The sequence below is a fragment of the Nomascus leucogenys genome, chromosome 13 (assembly GCF_006542625.1).
Source record: "Nomascus leucogenys isolate Asia chromosome 13, Asia_NLE_v1, whole genome shotgun sequence".
Lineage (NCBI taxonomy): Eukaryota > Metazoa > Chordata > Mammalia > Primates > Hylobatidae > Nomascus > Nomascus leucogenys.
The window spans coordinates 61670586-61687578 of record NC_044393.1 but is presented as its reverse complement, the minus strand read 5'-3'; the positions used below and the strand labels follow the sequence as shown (position 1 = coordinate 61687578).

Sequence of the window (16993 nt, the reverse complement as noted above, 5' to 3'; positions counted from 1 at the left end):
TCCACCATGATTATGTTTCCTGAAGCCTCCCTAGCCATGCAGAACTGTGAGTCAATGAAACCTCTTTTCTTTATAAATTACCCAGTCTCGGGTATGTCTTCATAGCAGCATAAAAATGGACTAATACAGGTTCAGGAAAAATAACTGTTGGGTACTAGGCTTAGTATCTGGGTGACAAAATAATCTGTACACTAGATCCCCAGGTCACGAGTTCACCTACATAGCAAACCTGTATATGTACCCCTGAATGTAAAATAAAAGTTAAAATATCTTTAAAAATAAGATAAAATCTGCATTTGTTTCAAACTCAGGCTCAGCTCTAAGGCTATCAAGGTTTAAAAGAAAGAAATTCATTAACAAAGTGATGCATTCATACTTAACTCTCCAAATTTATTGCTCATTGAAATCACCTGGGGAGCTTTTAAAAATGCACATTGTGGGCCGGGCATGGCGGTTCACCCCTGTAATCTCAGCACTCTGCGAGGCCAAGGTGGGTGGATCACCTGAGGTCAGGAGTTTGAGACCAGCCTGGCCAACATGGCGAAACCCTGTCTCTACTAAAAAATACAAAATTTAGCTAGGTGTGGTGGCATGTGCCTGTAATCCCAGCTACTCAGGAGGCTGAGGCTGGAGAATCGCTGGAACCTGGGAGGTGGAGGTTGCAGTGAGCCGAGGTCGCACCACTGCATTCCAGCCTGGGTGACAGAGTGAGACTCCGTCTCAAAAAAAAAAAAAAAAAAAAAAAAAAATGCACATTGTGGATCATACCTCCAGAGATTCTGAAGTACAGCCTGGGCATCTGAACTTATATATACTCCCCAGGTGAGTCTAACGTGCAGCCGCTGATTAGAAGTGCTGCTCTGGAGAACTAGTGCTCTCAACACTACAAAGTTGACTTCATGTTCATCATCTTCATTAGATTGTGTGCTCTTTGAGCAGAGTGGATTGATTTATTTTCTCTCTACTTCTTTGGCTTCTATTTTGTTCAATTCTTTGCAAAGGTGAATCCAAGAGAATAATGCTGCACAAAAGATTTAAGGAATGCTAATTAAATAACTCATCTATTTCTGATCCTGTACCAGTGGTTTTCCTGAGTTACAGACAAAAGAACTCTACCTTATATCCACAAGAAAATATTTCTTAGGATACTAACCGTTGACAAAACTTAATAAAGAAAATCATTATACATTTTGCACGTTTCATTCCAACTCAAGTCTGTTTTAAGGATCACCTTTTTACTACCCATAATAAGTTTCTTTGGAAAGAAAGTTAAAAATTACCAGTTGAGCTAAAAGAATGTTGGGGTCAAATATCTGGTGCATTTCTACTTGTTTTAGAATGTCTAGCAGTTTAGTATGGTATTCTACAACCTAAAGGAAGACATTTAACAAATTACCTGGCTTGGTCATATTAATTTCTAGAATTTGATACTCACCCTTATAATTACCATGGCAAAGCCTTATTTTAAGAGCTATGGGAGGTCACTGAATATCTTTAGTATAGGAATGACATTGTTTCCTCATAGGAACTTGGAAACAGACCAGATAGAAAAACCTAAGTTCAATTTTGGGCCACTGAATTTGAAATGTCTTTGAGACATCCAAGTAGAAGCGTCAATTTAGTTTCTTGGCTGTGCTGTGAGAGGAGAGGTAAATTTGCAAATCTCTATAGACAGGATGGGCAAGATGAAGGGGCTTTTGGAAAAAGAAGAGAATGAGAAGAGTGAGGAACTCCAACATATATGGTCATATGCAAGAGAATTTCAACTAAAAGAGAAAAAATACAATAAATATACCTTAATCTCTTCCATATTTCTAATTACTTCTTGTATAATACTAGCAGTGGAATTATGAGGTTTGCAACATATGTAATATATATAGATAGATAGAGTTCATATGGCTTATCTATATCACTGCATCTCTTCTGCCTAGTTATTGAAAAGAATTGAGTTTTTTATAGTAAAGGTGACATCTTTACTAATAGAATTGTACCATTTAAAGAACTGATCCTGTGGCTACCACTAGAGCCTTTCAAAGTTCTTCGTCCCTGGACTTGCACTATCATTGTAGCCATGATGCTACATATGAGACCATGTGACTAAAAAAGGTTGTTTTTTACTAATTAAATCTATGTAGATGGTGAAAAAAAATTAAGAGCATTTAAAGTTTCCTGATTCATATTGATGTGATTTTAGAAAGCTTATACCAATTTTCCTCCCCATCACCACCACTAAATATGATCTTTGTCAATTTGATTGGTAAAACATTATCCCATTATCTCAGGCAACTATATGAAATAATTTATGTCATGGAAGCATAAATAGTATTGCTATGTAAGTGAGACCAAGAGACTCCCAAATACAGATTTGTGTTTAAACTGAAACCATGCAGAAAATACAGTAAATATCCAGTAAATTTACTCGCTGAATTAAGTTGAAATCAAAGTATGGCTACTTGTTTTCAGAGAACAAAGAATTTCAAAAAGCAAAGATTCCAATATCTGTTTCCTGGGATGTGGTGGCGTGGTCCCAGACTGCTTAGCTAATTAGTTCTGGTAGAGCCTCTCAGAAATCTTTCAGCTGGCAGGGACTTCCAGGATGCAGCTCAGGGAGATGGGAACTCGATAATGGTGATTTTTTTGCTATTTTTTGTTTGTTTGTTTGTTTGTTTTTTAAGCTGAGAATTTCAAATCCATTTTATTAATGTTCTTAACATTGCTTGGAAAATAAGCAAGCATTGCCTAACATATATTTTGGTCAACCAATTAGTATAAATTCACAGGTAAATATATTGATATGCACTCTATTTTCTGGTTTGTTAACCTCAAGAATAAAGCATCACACTACTGAATGTATCATGATTAAGTTCAAAGCCTTTTGGCATCTCTGTCTTATCTTAATGTGATTAGATCCAGATTCATTCCAATTGATGTCTTTCTAATACTAATGCACATACTTTTCTTAAAAGAATTGCAGTCTCTCATAAAATATCTATATTTTTAACTGAGTCCATTGGAGATATTATAAACTGAAAGCATATTTGTAAATAAGGACTGTGTTTTAAAATTGGTTCCTGTTTGTATATTAACTTCAATTCCTGTTATTTCCTGCTCCCTACTGTCAGAGGCATTTGAACCAGAACAAATCCATCTCTAATAGGGGCTGAGTAAAATAAAGCTGAGACCTACTGGGCTGCATTCCCAGGAGGTTAGGTATTCTTAGTTACAGGATGAAACAGGAGGTCAGCAGGACTAGTATCACAAGATACATGTCACAAAGACCCTGCTGGTAAAACAGGATGCAGTAAAGAAGCCGGTCAAAACCCACCAGAATCAAGACAGTGATCTCTGGTCGTCCTCACTGCTTATTATACACTAATTATATGGCATTAGCTAAAAGACACTCCCACCAGCGCCATGACAGTTTACAAATGCCATGGCAACATTCCAAAGTTATCCTATCTGATCTAAAAAGCGGAGAGAGATCCTTAGTTCTGGAAAAAGCCCATCCCTGTACCTGAAAATTCATGAATAATACACCCTTATTTGGATATAATAAAGAAATAACCATAAAAATAGCCAACCAGCAGCCCTCAGTGCTGCTATGCCTATGAATTAACCATTATTTTATTTCTTTACTCTTCATAAACTTGCTTTCATTTTATGGATTCGTCCCAAATTCTTTCTTGAGTGAGATCCAAGAAGTGGAAAGGGGTCAGGATTGGGACCCCTTTCCGGTAACACTACCACTTCACTTAAAAGGCAACACATCTACTTCTATAGAAATTAAAGAACTCCCAATTTTCGCTCAATCAAGCTTGTTGGTATTGCCTGCTATGAGCCTGCCCTAGCATTTGTCTTGATAGGTTGCCTCAAGTTTGTATCTGGTTGCTTTCTTACGTGCTTGGATTTGAATCCCAGCATCACCCTTTACAACCTGCACGATCCCAGGAAGGTTATTCAACCTCTCAGGTGCCACAGTTTCTTCATCAGTATACAGGTGATACTAGTAGCACCTGTCTCACATAGGCAACTAAGCAAGCACTGCAAGTGTTAAAATAATCGTTTTGCCTGGTTGTTTCTGTTATTGCTGTTGTTACTGGTTTCAATTATTTGCTTGGTTCACATATCCATAAACACATGAATTAAAATTCAGTCCCTCTCTCCACACACACACACAAATAGATAAGCCACAGGATCATCTCTCTTCCCCTCTTCTCACCCTCCGCTTCACCCTCCTTTCTCCCCTCTTCCCTCTCCCCATCTCTCTAGTGGAAGCAAGGAGAATGAATTTGAGAGCAAGCCTGAGACTGGGAGACCAACTGGAAAACTAGACCAGCCAGCTCTAGGTATTTGTGAGGGGAGGGATTACTGAGTACAGAAACAGGAAATGATGCATTTATAGCATGAGAAGAATCAACAGTACAGTCTACATTTTTCCGCACCTTTTAAAAAGCACACGACGTTGGGACCGGGGACTGGGGCTATAATTTCCAGATCTAAGGGTCAGGGAGGGCTTTGTGGGAACTGGGATGGCCACCTGGGAGCTGGGTGGGTCTCCTCCGCGCGGGTTACCTTAGTCCAGGAGTGCGTGCGCTCACTGACCAGGGCCACCAGGAGCGCCGCCGAGGCCGAGGCCGCGCCCTGCAGCTGGCTATGCCTGGACCGCTTCGTCCACGGCCTCTAACCAGGCGACCTGCTAGACAGGGACATCTGACTTCCTGGGGTTAGGTCCCAAGACGAGGAGCGGGAAGCTGCCTACCTTGGGGTGGAGAGGACTGCGGTAGGGGGTAGGAGCGAGTCATTGTCATATCCCCCTCCTAGGCGTTTTCATCAGCATCACAAAGGGCCCCAGCTCATCTGGGAAGGGGCAGGACCCAGGGAAGGTACAACGCCCTTCTAGCTGGCCACCTCTATCCCAAAGGCAGGGCCTGCTGCTGCCACCCTGAATTCTTAAACAGGCAAACAAAACCTCTTCCTCTATGCTCATCAGTACGAATATTTCCGTTGATAAGGCTTACTGCTGCTCTTCCATCTTCTTCTTCTTCTTTTTTTTTTTTTGAGACGGAGACTCGCTCTGTCGCCCAGGCTGGACTGCAGTGGCGTGATCTCAGCTCACTGCAAGCTCCGCCTCCCGGGTTCACGCCATTCTCCTGCCTCAGCCTCCCGAGTAGCTGGGACTACGGGCACCCGCCACCCGCGCCCCGCTAATTTTTTGTATTTTTAGTAGAAACGGGGTTTCACCGTGGTCTCGATCTCCTGACCTCGTGATCCACCCGCCTCGGCCTCCCAAAGTGCTGGGATTACAGGCGTGAGCCACCGCGCCCGGCCTCCTCCATCTTCTTAATAATAATAAAAGACAAACCATTGTTTTTGACTTGTGTTTTTCCCGTGCATTCTCTTGTATTCTCCTTGCTGGTGTTCCCAGCTGTGGGCGGTCAGTTGAAGACTTTCTTCCGTTCATTGCTCCTGCCACCGGTGCTTCCAGACTCCTCCTTCAGTGCCAGAGCCCCGCCCTTATATTGTGAACTTCTTCCAATGTCTCATCAGTTTCCAGCCAGAATCCTGACTGATCCTCCTATATTTGCCTTAAATTCTTTAGTTATGTAGTCTGAAATTCACCTACTAGCAGTAAGCTTCCTATTTAAAATGCAGGCCGGGCACGGTGGCTCACGCCTGTAATCCCAGCACTTTGGGAGGCCAAGGCTGGTGAATCACCTGAGGCCAGGAGTTCCAGACCAGCCTGACCAAGATGGTGAGACCCAAGATGGTGTAGCCAAGATGGGCGACAAGAGTGAAACTCCATCTCAAAAAAAAAAAAAAAGAAAAGAAAAAATAATAAAATACAGATACTACTGCATGGGTAGGCAGTCTTTTCAATCCAAATTAGAATTGTTCCATCATCCCGTATTTTCCTAAAAATTTAACACAGCAGTTTCAGAGGGAAGGTAGCATAGTGGAATCAGGGAACTGTGGAGGAAATGTACTGGGCTGCAGCTATCACAGGCATCATAGAAGCCAAGAACAACGGAAAGGAGTCCTAGGCTCCAAGAATCACTTTCCTACCTTTTCAGGTCTGGTCTGGGTAGAGCTGGAGAAAGTATTCACTTTAGTAATGCAAGCGCTAAAATGTTACAATCAAAGATTTTAACAAAAAATAAAAATTTAAAAGCTAATTAAGTCTTTACCAAAATCTCCTGCAAAACACTGAGGGAAAACTCCATTTGTAATCTACAGTAAAACCTGATAACCTCTTTTCACATCTGCCCTTATCAATGTATCTCACACTATAATTGTCACCCCGGATCCTTCCCTCCTCTACTTCACAATTCCCAGAACTTTCCCCTACAACCCAAACAGGACAGCTATTCTTTTGGTTTCTCAAGTATGTATTCTCTCATCTGCTGGAACTAAAGAAATGTTGGTTCTTGTTGTAATTCATCCTAAGCGTGAAAAGGTCCTTGATAAACTTTTGTCCAAACTGTCAATAAATAAATGTGTCACTAGAGAATAAAAGGAGAGAGAAAAGAAAGCAGACTTTATTTTTTAATAAGACAAGGAAATTGATCATCCTGTCTTCCTAATTTGCTATTTCTTCATGGTTAGTGAGTCGCTTTGCATTTTTTCCAAGACGCAAGACACATAGTTCAATCTCCTTCCCCTGAGAGCAGTGTCTAGTTGTATTCTGAGAACTACACAGTGTTTGATTTTTACAGTCCATGATAGTAATGACTTCATAAGCATCTTCAGTTCCTAAAAATAAACAGGTAGATGAACAAAAACAAGGATATACTTACTTGCTATAGACTTCAAATATAAAGCTTTGTGGGAAAACATTGATGAGAATGGCCCATGGTAGCAAAATAGTTTTTAATCAGATTAAAAAAATATATTTCAGAAGGGACTGACAGGGCCTGCAGGTACACCTCACTTGGTGCAGAAAAACAGTTGACCTCCCTTTGGATTGTACAAGCCTAGCATTATTGGACAATCCTGAGAGAGCCCAATGCTGGGCTTTCTAGAAGGTCAGTACTGAACATCATGCATGCTGGATGTTCTGCCATTGCAGGCAGGTGAGGGCTGCTGGGGTATAAATCTTAGGCACAATTTCTCAGGAGGCAACATATACCACTCCATTCCTATCTGAAATCCATGTCAAGGACTTCTACTACTCTCCGCTTTCAGTTACCTCACCCAGGGCCATTTTGGAAAACAACATCATCAGTCTTGCAAATTACTTTTTTCTAAGCTGATTTTCCTCTGCCTGAATCTTCTTACTAATTATTTCGCTTTTAAAAAACCCATGCATTGTATGTAATTTATAAGCTTCCTTATATGTTCAGGAACAAGAAAAAATCAAAACGTAGAGGGGAGAAGAGTAAGGAGGGTGAGAAGAGACAGAAGGAGAAAAAAGGAAGAAAAGAGAGTGGATGTTTTCTGTGTTGCCCTTGTCCTCCCCTAATACAGACACTTATCACCACCATGTCCAGAACAGGCCCAAGAGAAAGAGAAAGGAGACAGGGAGAATTGCCCTTGAGGTAGTAATTTATTCACATAACTTCATTGCCATCCTTTTTTGGAAGAATCCCACAATATTTATTATCAGCCACAAGCTTCTTCCTAGTCTCACATCTCTACTGCATTATTTCCAGTTAGATGTCTTCCTGTCACTTCAAGGTAACAATTTCTAAAATCATTTTCACTGGCTTCATCTCAATCAGCTCCCCTTCCCTGTGTTCACATTTCTATTAATGGCACCACAACTTTTTAAATCCCTCACAAACTCCTTCGGTGCCATCATCCCATCACTGACTCCTCCTCCCTCTTCTCTCCTCTCTCCTATATACCTTTATACCATCAGTGTTTTTCATCTTCCTTACATCATTATCTCTCTCCACCATTCCTTTCTTTTTTTTTTTGAGACGAAGTCTCGCTCTGTTGCCCAGGCTAGAGTGCAGTGGCACAATCTCAGGTCACTGCAACCTCTGCCTCCTGGGTTCAAGTGATTCTCCTGCCTCAGCCTTCTGAATAGCTGGAATTACAGGCATGTGCCACCATGACTGGCTAATTTTTGTATTTTCAGTAGAGACGTGGTTTCACCATGTTGGTCAGGCTAGTCTCGAACTCCTGACCTCGTGATCTGTCCACCTCGGCCTCCCAAAGTGTTGGGATTACAGGCGTGAGCCACTGTGCCTGGCCCACCATTCCTTTCTTTTGATTCTTAACCCTATCAGGCCCTTATCATTTTATGGTTTTAAAGGTAAACTCCAATAATTTCACAATTTTTCTCCAGGCTCATCCTACTTGAGGATATTCTGAACCAAAAGAAGAAATTGCTGAAGAAGATAAACTAAAAAAAAAAAAAAAAAGTGAAAATAGTAATATTGATAATAATATTAGTTAACATTTCTTAAGCACTTTCTATTCGCCAAGTACTTCCTAAAATCCCTTGACATGAATTAGCACATTTAAGGCTCACAACAAACTCACTATTTGTACCTTACTTCGATTAGGCAGAGAAAGATGAGAGTAGATATTCCATTTTCATGGTATACTGGGAGTTAGAGGACCTGTACTCAAGCTCTCAAAATCATTATTTATAAAATTAGAGGGCAGAGGAGATGATCTCTAAATTCCCTTTCTTGGAAATAACCTAAGTCTATCCCAGCATTGAGATGAGAAATTTGGCATGAAATAGAAAGGGAATCATGGAATTCTTCAAATTCAACTACATTTTTTAGACTAGAAGGAGAAATTAATTCATCCATTAAAAAAATTCATCCAACAAAATTCATTGAGCAGCTACTAATTAACACCAGCAATAGATGGTTGTTTATGCCATTTCATGCTGGCTTCTCATTCACTCAAATGCTTCCCTTACTATTACTAAAGCCTTACCTGAGGTAGACAGCAGGCCAAGGAAGAAAAGAGCAAAGAAAATGTAATGAATCTTCATGGCAAGGTAGCTCTGAAACAATAAAGTGTCTTAAAAAGATAAACCAATATAAATGGAGATGATTTTAGAATCAGAGCTCCTGTATTTAGAAACTTTCATGGGTGAGCAGGACTTTACATGTCTTAGTTTATCTCAGATTTCTGGGGAGCCAACTCCCCACAAGCCCTGTGCACCTCCTATTTGTTTAGATCCCATTATGACATGTGCAGCCCTTATTACATCTTCACAACACTCCTGGCTTATCCATTTCCCTCTGCAGTGTCTCAGTGACCCACCATCAGGGCTTAACCTCTGGACCTCTTATCCCTTAAAAGATGTCTAACTTGATGGTCCTGTTGGAGGTGATTCCTCTTCACCTGACACCATTTTCACTCCCTCCACATAGGACCAGTGCTTGTCTTTATTCTTTGTACTCCTTTCCTGGACTGCTCATCATGTTCACCAAGATCAATGCTGCCCTTCTTAATACTGACATAAGGTCAGGAGCTGACTTGAATCTTCACAGCCCTCAACTCAGCATCCTCTCCTCCTGTTCTAAGTCTGGCAAACATTGTTGAAAATCATCCTGTGACTATGCTAATGTTTCACTTTTATCTACTGTCAACTGGTTCTGTCCCATGTAGCTGCTCTCCCACTAAGTGTGATTTCTATGATGAAAGGGACTGTATCTTCGCTGATCCTGTGTCTAGCACAATGTCTGAACATGGTACATTTTCATCAGACTTTCTGGAACTGTTGAACTGCCTTTCTCCACACTATTGGGGGGTTTTGTTATCACTCTTTTTGATTCCTCTCACCCTACAGTGGCTGTTTATATCAAGACTAACCCGCCTGTCTCCTTTATTCGTATGATTACTTAAAACCTTCTCCTTCTTACTTTCCTGAAAACATTAAGCCATCACTTTTATATTCCTTCATCTCACCTTGTATTTACATTAAAATATCTGTGTTTACCTTCATACATTCCTGTCTTTACTTCCAGAAGAGATGCCACTTCTGCCTTCAAAAAAACTGTCATCTTCCCAGGCTCTCTCTCTGATCCTTTTCTACCATTTTCCTCCCATCCCAAACTTCAGAATCTCATTTTTCTCTCCAAGTTCATAATTTAATCATTAATTCTCACTGTGGTTGGAGAAAGAGAAAAACAAAAGCCAATAAACAAAATGGAAAACAACCCTTGACCCTGCTTCCCCTCCGGGTTCAGTCCAATTTCATGCCCATCTTACACTGACAAGCAATCAGAGGGAATGGTTTCTGTTGCATTTCACTGACCACTACCTATTCTCTCCAAAACTTCTGCCATCTAGATTCTGCTCCCTCTTTCTATCAAACTTACCCTCAGGATTCACCAGTGAATAAACAAACCAAGGTGTTCATAGTTTTTATGCTCATTGATCAAGATGTCGTCGTTACTTTTGATACTAGTAAGCCTGCGCATTCAGAACTCCAGCTTCTACCCTGATTTTCTCCTATCCTTTGTTTCAGTCTCTTTTCAAACTCCTCCTCTTCCTGGAGAGGTTCCCCCAGGCTTTGGTCTTTAGAGCTGTACTCTTCTGTTTTTACCTCTCCCTAGACATCTCCCATGACTGCTAATGCTATCACCTTTGGTGTAAACTCCAAAATCTTGCTTGTACATCTCCAGGCCTGATCACTTTTCCCAGGCTTCTGCCCCTTGGTTCCATCTGTTTAAATCTCATAATCTTTTCCAGATCCACAGGATTGAATTTAACTCAATGGAACCTCAACAGGCAGACTTCCATACTTGTAGATTGATATCTATAACTGATATCTCTTAGATCACAATTGCTTCAAACATTCCTGCAGATGATGGAGAAGTTAGGTTTAATGTTGGACATAGATGGCAAAGGCAACACTTAATACATTAGAGTCTCTTATGCAGGAAATTAATAATTCAGCCTTTAAATTATGATTATGTTTTATCATAGGTTTTCCTAAAAAAGAATTTAAGACAGCTTATTTAATAGACACACATGAGGTTAAAATGATATTATAAAATTGGGGTCAAAAAAATAAGACAAAATCACAGGTAAGCTATAGATGAACCACAAATTTTGGTTGCATTTGTTGCAGTAAAAATAGGAATGGACACTTAATAGTTACAGAAGTCACACAGACATAGCATAAAAACATTTCCATTACTAAGAACAAATACAACTCTTTTTTCTTTTTCTCGCATGGAGATTTGAGAGAAATTTCTCCCAGGAGTTCTCTTTGAAAAGTCAATTAGTGATGTAGGACAATATATTTGCTTATATATATATTTTTTTTTTTTTTTTTTTGAGACGGAGTCTCGCTCTGTCGCCCAGGCTGGAGTGCAATGGCACAATCTCGGCTCACTGCAAGCTCCCCCTCCCGGGTTCACGCCATTCTCCTGCCTCAGCCTCTCCGAGTAGCTGGGACTACAGGCGCCCGCCCCCATGCCCGGCTAATTTTTTTTTTTTTTTGTATTTTTAGTAGAGACGGGGTTTCACCGTGGTCTCGATCTCCTGACCTCATGATCCGCCCGCCTCGGCCTCCCAAAGTGCTGGGATTACAAGCGTGAGCCACCACGCCCGGCCGCTTATGTTTTATACAGCTATTTATTATTGCATTCATCAATGTAACCCAATGGCATAATGTCAAAAAAGCATTTCAATAAAAGGCTATGTGATGTTAAATAATATGGTCCATGTTTGCAACTCACTGAGTATTTGGCTCAATCGAGATTGAAATGTGGAAAACATTTAGCCTTTCATAAGGAGTAAGTAAGAAAGCTAAGGGATGAAAAGGCTGGCCAAAGCTGGGGAGTCGAACCCGAACTAAGAAGCCAGAAAGCAAGGAATCAGAAATAAGAACACTCCGCAAGGCTGAGGACAAGGCATGGCCATCAGTTAGCCCTCAGGATATCAGTTCAGACAGCCTATTATCACAACAGAAATAAAACTCTACGACCCGGCGTGGTGGCTCACACCTGTAATCCCAGCACTTTGGGGGGCCGAGGCGGATGGATCACCTGAGGTCGGGAGTTTGAGACAAGGCTGACCAGCATGGAGAAACCCTGTCTCTAATAAAAATACAAAAATTAGCTGGTCGTGGTGGCGCATGCCTGTAATCCGAGCTACTCGGGAGACTGAGGCAGGAGAATCGCTCGAACCCAGGAGGCGGACGTTGCAGTGAGCTGAGATCGCACCATTGCACTCCAGCCTGAGCAACAAGAGTGAGACTCCGTCTCAAAAAAAAAAAAAAAACTCTACAGGCAAAGATGTCACAAAGTCCTCCTACCTCTCCACCCCCACTTTCTCCAAGTAGACTCTACAGTAGCCACAGGACACCAATAACTAATTGTCCTTACTAATTAGAGAACCTTCCTATCCTGTTCAAAATGCCCTTGTACTTCCTGCTAAGGAAGGAGCCAATTCCAGGGAACCATTCTGCAGCCTTGGAAGCAGGTAGTGGACTGTGGTGAGAAGTCTATTGGAAGTTCAATCAGAAGGACTAATGGTGACTTGCCAGTCATGGTGGCTCACACCTGTAATCCCAGCACTGTGGGAGGCAAAGGTGGGTGGATCTCTTCAGCCCGGAATGTCGAGACCAGCCTGGGAACACAGTGAAACCCCGTTTCTACAAAATAAAAATTAAAAATTAGCCGGGGATTTTGGTACATGCCTGTGGTCCCAGCTACTCGGGAGGCTAAGGAGGGAGGATCGTTTAAGCCCAGGAAGCATAGGTTGCAGTGAGCCGAGAATGCACCACTGCACTCCAGCCTGGGTGACAAAGCTGACCCTGTCTCAAAAAATCCCTAAAAAAAACAACAAAAAAAGGAAGAACTAATGGTGATTATACCATTAGTGGGGAGGGAGGAATGAGGGCAGGTACATGGGTAAGTACTGCCATTAGGATAGGGTTAGCAAGTAGATTTCTGTCTACTTTCTCAGAAAAAGTACTCCATAAAGTACTCCATACAGCCTGGAAGCAAACTACACAGGGCAGCATGGCAGCTCCATGATCACCAGGCTCCTTTGTCTTGTTGCTCCACTGCACACAGTATATGGATACCACCTCGTGGTCCTCGATGGCTACTCAGGCTCCAACTATCTGCTTGCATTCCAGTCATCAGGAAGCAAGATGTGTGAGGAAGGACACACTCCTTTTTAAGGAAGCTTCCTGAGTTGCACACGACACTTTAACTCATATAATTTTGACATGGAGACATCGCAGAATGCTTTTATGAAAGATTCACTGCCGTGATGCAGACAAGCCATCTAACTTAGGACAACTTTGTAGAATGGGGTCTTCTGTGAAACACTATGTAAAGTGCCAATTTCAAGGCCTTATTATAGTTTCAAATGCCTTAAATCAGAACAACAGACATCCCCCATTTTAAAATTGACATTTCTGTCATAAGTAAAAATTCATCAAAAAATTTTTATACTAAAAAGGAAATAAAAGTATGCTGCATTAAAATTTAGAACTGGGAACATCAAGCTATTAGATATTTTAGTTCTGTACTGTATTTAATTAAGATGGAGTACAACAGATGAGAGAGAGGAAAAAAAAGAAATCTAAGAAAAGAGGTGGATGAACATTCAGTATTCATCCTACTCTAAAGAACAGAGTTAAGCAGATTCACCAGTATTACTTTAAGTTATCCCTACACACAGAAAATTCAACTATTTTTGAAATGATTTTTAGTGTCCTAATTTTAAACTAAAAAAGAAACAGCCTTTACAAAATGTATGGCCCCTAAATGAAAAGCAAATTTTAATAATATTAATCACATTATCTAAGTGGTTTCCACTTGGGTACCATAAGAAAATTCTGAATAAACTTAATAAAGAACTTTGGACAAAGAAATGGCAAAGATGACAGTTGATTTCCAAACATGATGGCAATTGAAGTTCTGCCTATATTCTGTGGCAGCGTCTTAACTCTCATATCACCTTCCTTCACTCACTTTTCTGCTTGTTTTAGTATTATCCCAAATAATGCATTTTTCCCCTAGACTCATCAATATGGTGATAAATCTTAAACACACAATGCGTTAAGCAAAAACAACATCAATTTGCAAAAGGATATGAAGAGTATGATCCAATTACACAAAGTTTTAAGACCTTATATAAAGTCCTTAATGCTTGTGGGCATACATTAGTATGCTAAATATAAAAACATGATGAATACCTAATTTTGAATAGTAGTTATCTCTAGTGAAGGATACACCAGAGACTTAATACCCAAAAACATCTTATTTCTTAAATAAATGAAGCAAATTTGGCAAATTATTAGGACTCATCCAAGTTGTGTGGGGAATACAGATATATCCTTCTCTATACTTCTGTTTGTGTGATATAATTTATAATCTTAAGTAAATAAATTAAAGTGAATAAATTATTCTAATCAAGTGACTAGAGAAAAAATAACAAAATAATTTCAGAGAAAGTAGAAAAAGGAATGTATAACATAGTGTTGGAAGTTCTGGCCGGGGCAATCAGGCAAGAGAAAGAAATAAAGGGTATTTAATTAGGAAAAGAGGAAGTCAAATTGTCCCTGTTTGCAGATGACATGATTGTCTACTTAGAAAACCCCATCGTCTCAGCCCAAAATCTCCTTCAGCTGATAAGCAACTTCAGCAAAGTCTCAGGAAACAAAATCAATGTGCAAAAATCACAAGCATTCCTATACACCAACAACAGACAGAGAGCCAAATAATGAGTGAACTCCCATTCACAATTGCTTCAAAGAGAATAAAATACCTAGGAATACAACTTACAAGGGATGTGAAGGACCTCTTCAAGGAGAACTACAAACCACTGCTCAATGAAATATAAGAGGACATGAACAAATGGAAGAACATTCCATGATCATGGATAGGAAGAATCAATATCGTGAAAATGGCCATACTTCCCAAGGTAATTTATAGATTCAATGCTGTCCCCATCAAGCTACCAATGACTTTCTTCACAGAATTGGAAAAAAACTACTTTAAAGTTCATATGGAACCCAAAAGAGCCCGCATTGCCAAGACAATCCTAAGCCAAAAGAACAAAGCTGGAGGCATCACGCTACCTGACTTCAAACTGTACTACAAGGCTACGGTAACCAAAACAGCATGGTACTGGTACCAAAACAAAGATATAGACCAATGGAACAGAATAGGGCCCTTGGAAATAATGCCACACATCTACAACCATCTGGTCTTTGACAAACCTGACAAAACAAGAAATGGCGAAAGGATTCCCCATTTAATAAATTCCCCAATAAATAAATAAATTCCCCATAAATAAATTTAATAAATAAATTTAATAAATGGCTAGCTGGGAAAACTGGCTAGCCATATGTAGAAAGCTGAAACTGAATCCCTTCCTTATACAAAAATTAATTCAAGATGGATTAAAGACTTAAATGTTAGACCTAAAACCATAAAAACCCTAGAAGAAAACCTAGGCAATACCATTCAGGACATAGGCATGGGCAAGGACTTCATGACTTAAACACCAAAAGCAATGGCAACAAAAGCCAAAATTGACAAATGGGATCTCATTAAACTAAAGAGCTTCTGCATAGCAAAAGAAACTACCATCAGAGTGAACCGGCAACCTACAGAATGGGAGAAAATTTTTACAATCTACCCATCTGACAAAGGGCTAATATCCAGAATCTACAAAGAACTTTAACAAGTTTACAAGAAAAAAATCAAACAACCCCATCAAAAAGTGGGCAAAGGATATGAACAGACACTTCTCAAAAGAAGACATTTATGCAGCCAACAGACACATGAAAAAATGCTCATCATCACTGGCCATCAGAGAAATGCAAATCAAAACCACAATGAGATACCATCTCACACCCGTTAGAATGGCGATCATTAAAAACGAAAAACAGGTGCTGGAGAGGATGTGGAGACATAGGAAACTTTCACACTGTTGCTGTAAAATCACATGGGTGACTAGGTGCCTTGTCAATGAGTAGTAATATTTTGAGAAGAATATTTTCTGAGCAGTAGTAGGTCTCAGCAATGGGCTTCAAATATTTAGTAAACCATGCTGTAAACAGATGTGCTCTCATCCATCCAGGCTTTATTGTTCCATTTATAGAGCACAGGCAGAGTAGATTTAGCATGGATTTTCAAAATGATAGACGAACATAGGCTTCAAATTAAAGTCACCAGCTGCATTAGCACCTAGTAAGAGAGGCCGCTAGTCCTTTGAAGCTTTGAAGCCAGGCCTTGACTTCTCTCTAGCTAAGAAAGTCCTAGAAGGCATTTTCTTCTTCCAATAAGAGGTCTTTTGTCTACATTAAAAATCAGTTGTTTAATGTAGCCACCTTCATTAATGATTTTAACTAGATCTTCTGGGTAAGTTGCTGCAGTTTCTACATCAGCACTTGCTGTTTCACCTTGCAGGTTATGTTACGGAAATGGTTTCTTCTTTCCTTAAGCCTCATAACCAACCTCTGCTAGCTTCAAACTTTTCTGCAGCTTCCTCACCTTTCTCAGACTTCATTGAATTGAAGACAGTTACGGTCTTGCTCTGGATTAGGCTTTGACTTAGAGAATGCTGGGGCTGCTTTGATTTTTTATCCAGACCACTCAAACTTTCTCCAAATCAGCAATAAGGCTGTTACACTGTCTTATCATTTGTGAGCACACTAGAGTAGCAGTTTTAATTTTTTTAAGAACTTTTCCTTTGCTTTCCCAACTTGGCTGTTTGGCACAAGAGGCCTAGCTTTTGGCTTATCTCAGCTTTTGACATGCCTTCCTCACTAAGTAAATTGCTAGCTTTTGATTTAAAGTGAGTGACATGCAACTTTTCCTTTTACTTGAGTACTTAGAGGTCATTGTAGGATTATTAATCGGCCTAATTTCAATATTGTTGTAACTCAGGGAACAGGGAGGCCTGAGAAGACAGCAAGAGATTGGGGAATAGCTGGTTGGTACAGCAGTCAGAACACACACAACAGTTACTGAATATGTTCACCATCTTATGTGGGCATGGTTCGTGGCACCCCTAAACAATGACAACAGTAACATCAAAGATCACTGAT

At 40.3% G+C, this 16993-nt stretch overlaps 1 long non-coding RNA gene across 1 annotated transcript; it reads right to left on the bottom strand.

Moving 5' to 3' along the window:
* Nucleotides 1-6508: 6508 nt before the first annotated feature.
* LOC101175850 lies at nucleotides 6509-9109 on the bottom strand. Its single transcript, XR_001116837.1, has 3 exons — nucleotides 8896-9109; nucleotides 8130-8347; nucleotides 6509-6750 (listed from the first exon to the last, which is right to left on the bottom strand). It is a non-coding gene; the product is annotated as an uncharacterized LOC101175850 (long non-coding RNA).
* Between the last annotated feature and the right edge of the window lie 7884 nt (nucleotides 9110-16993).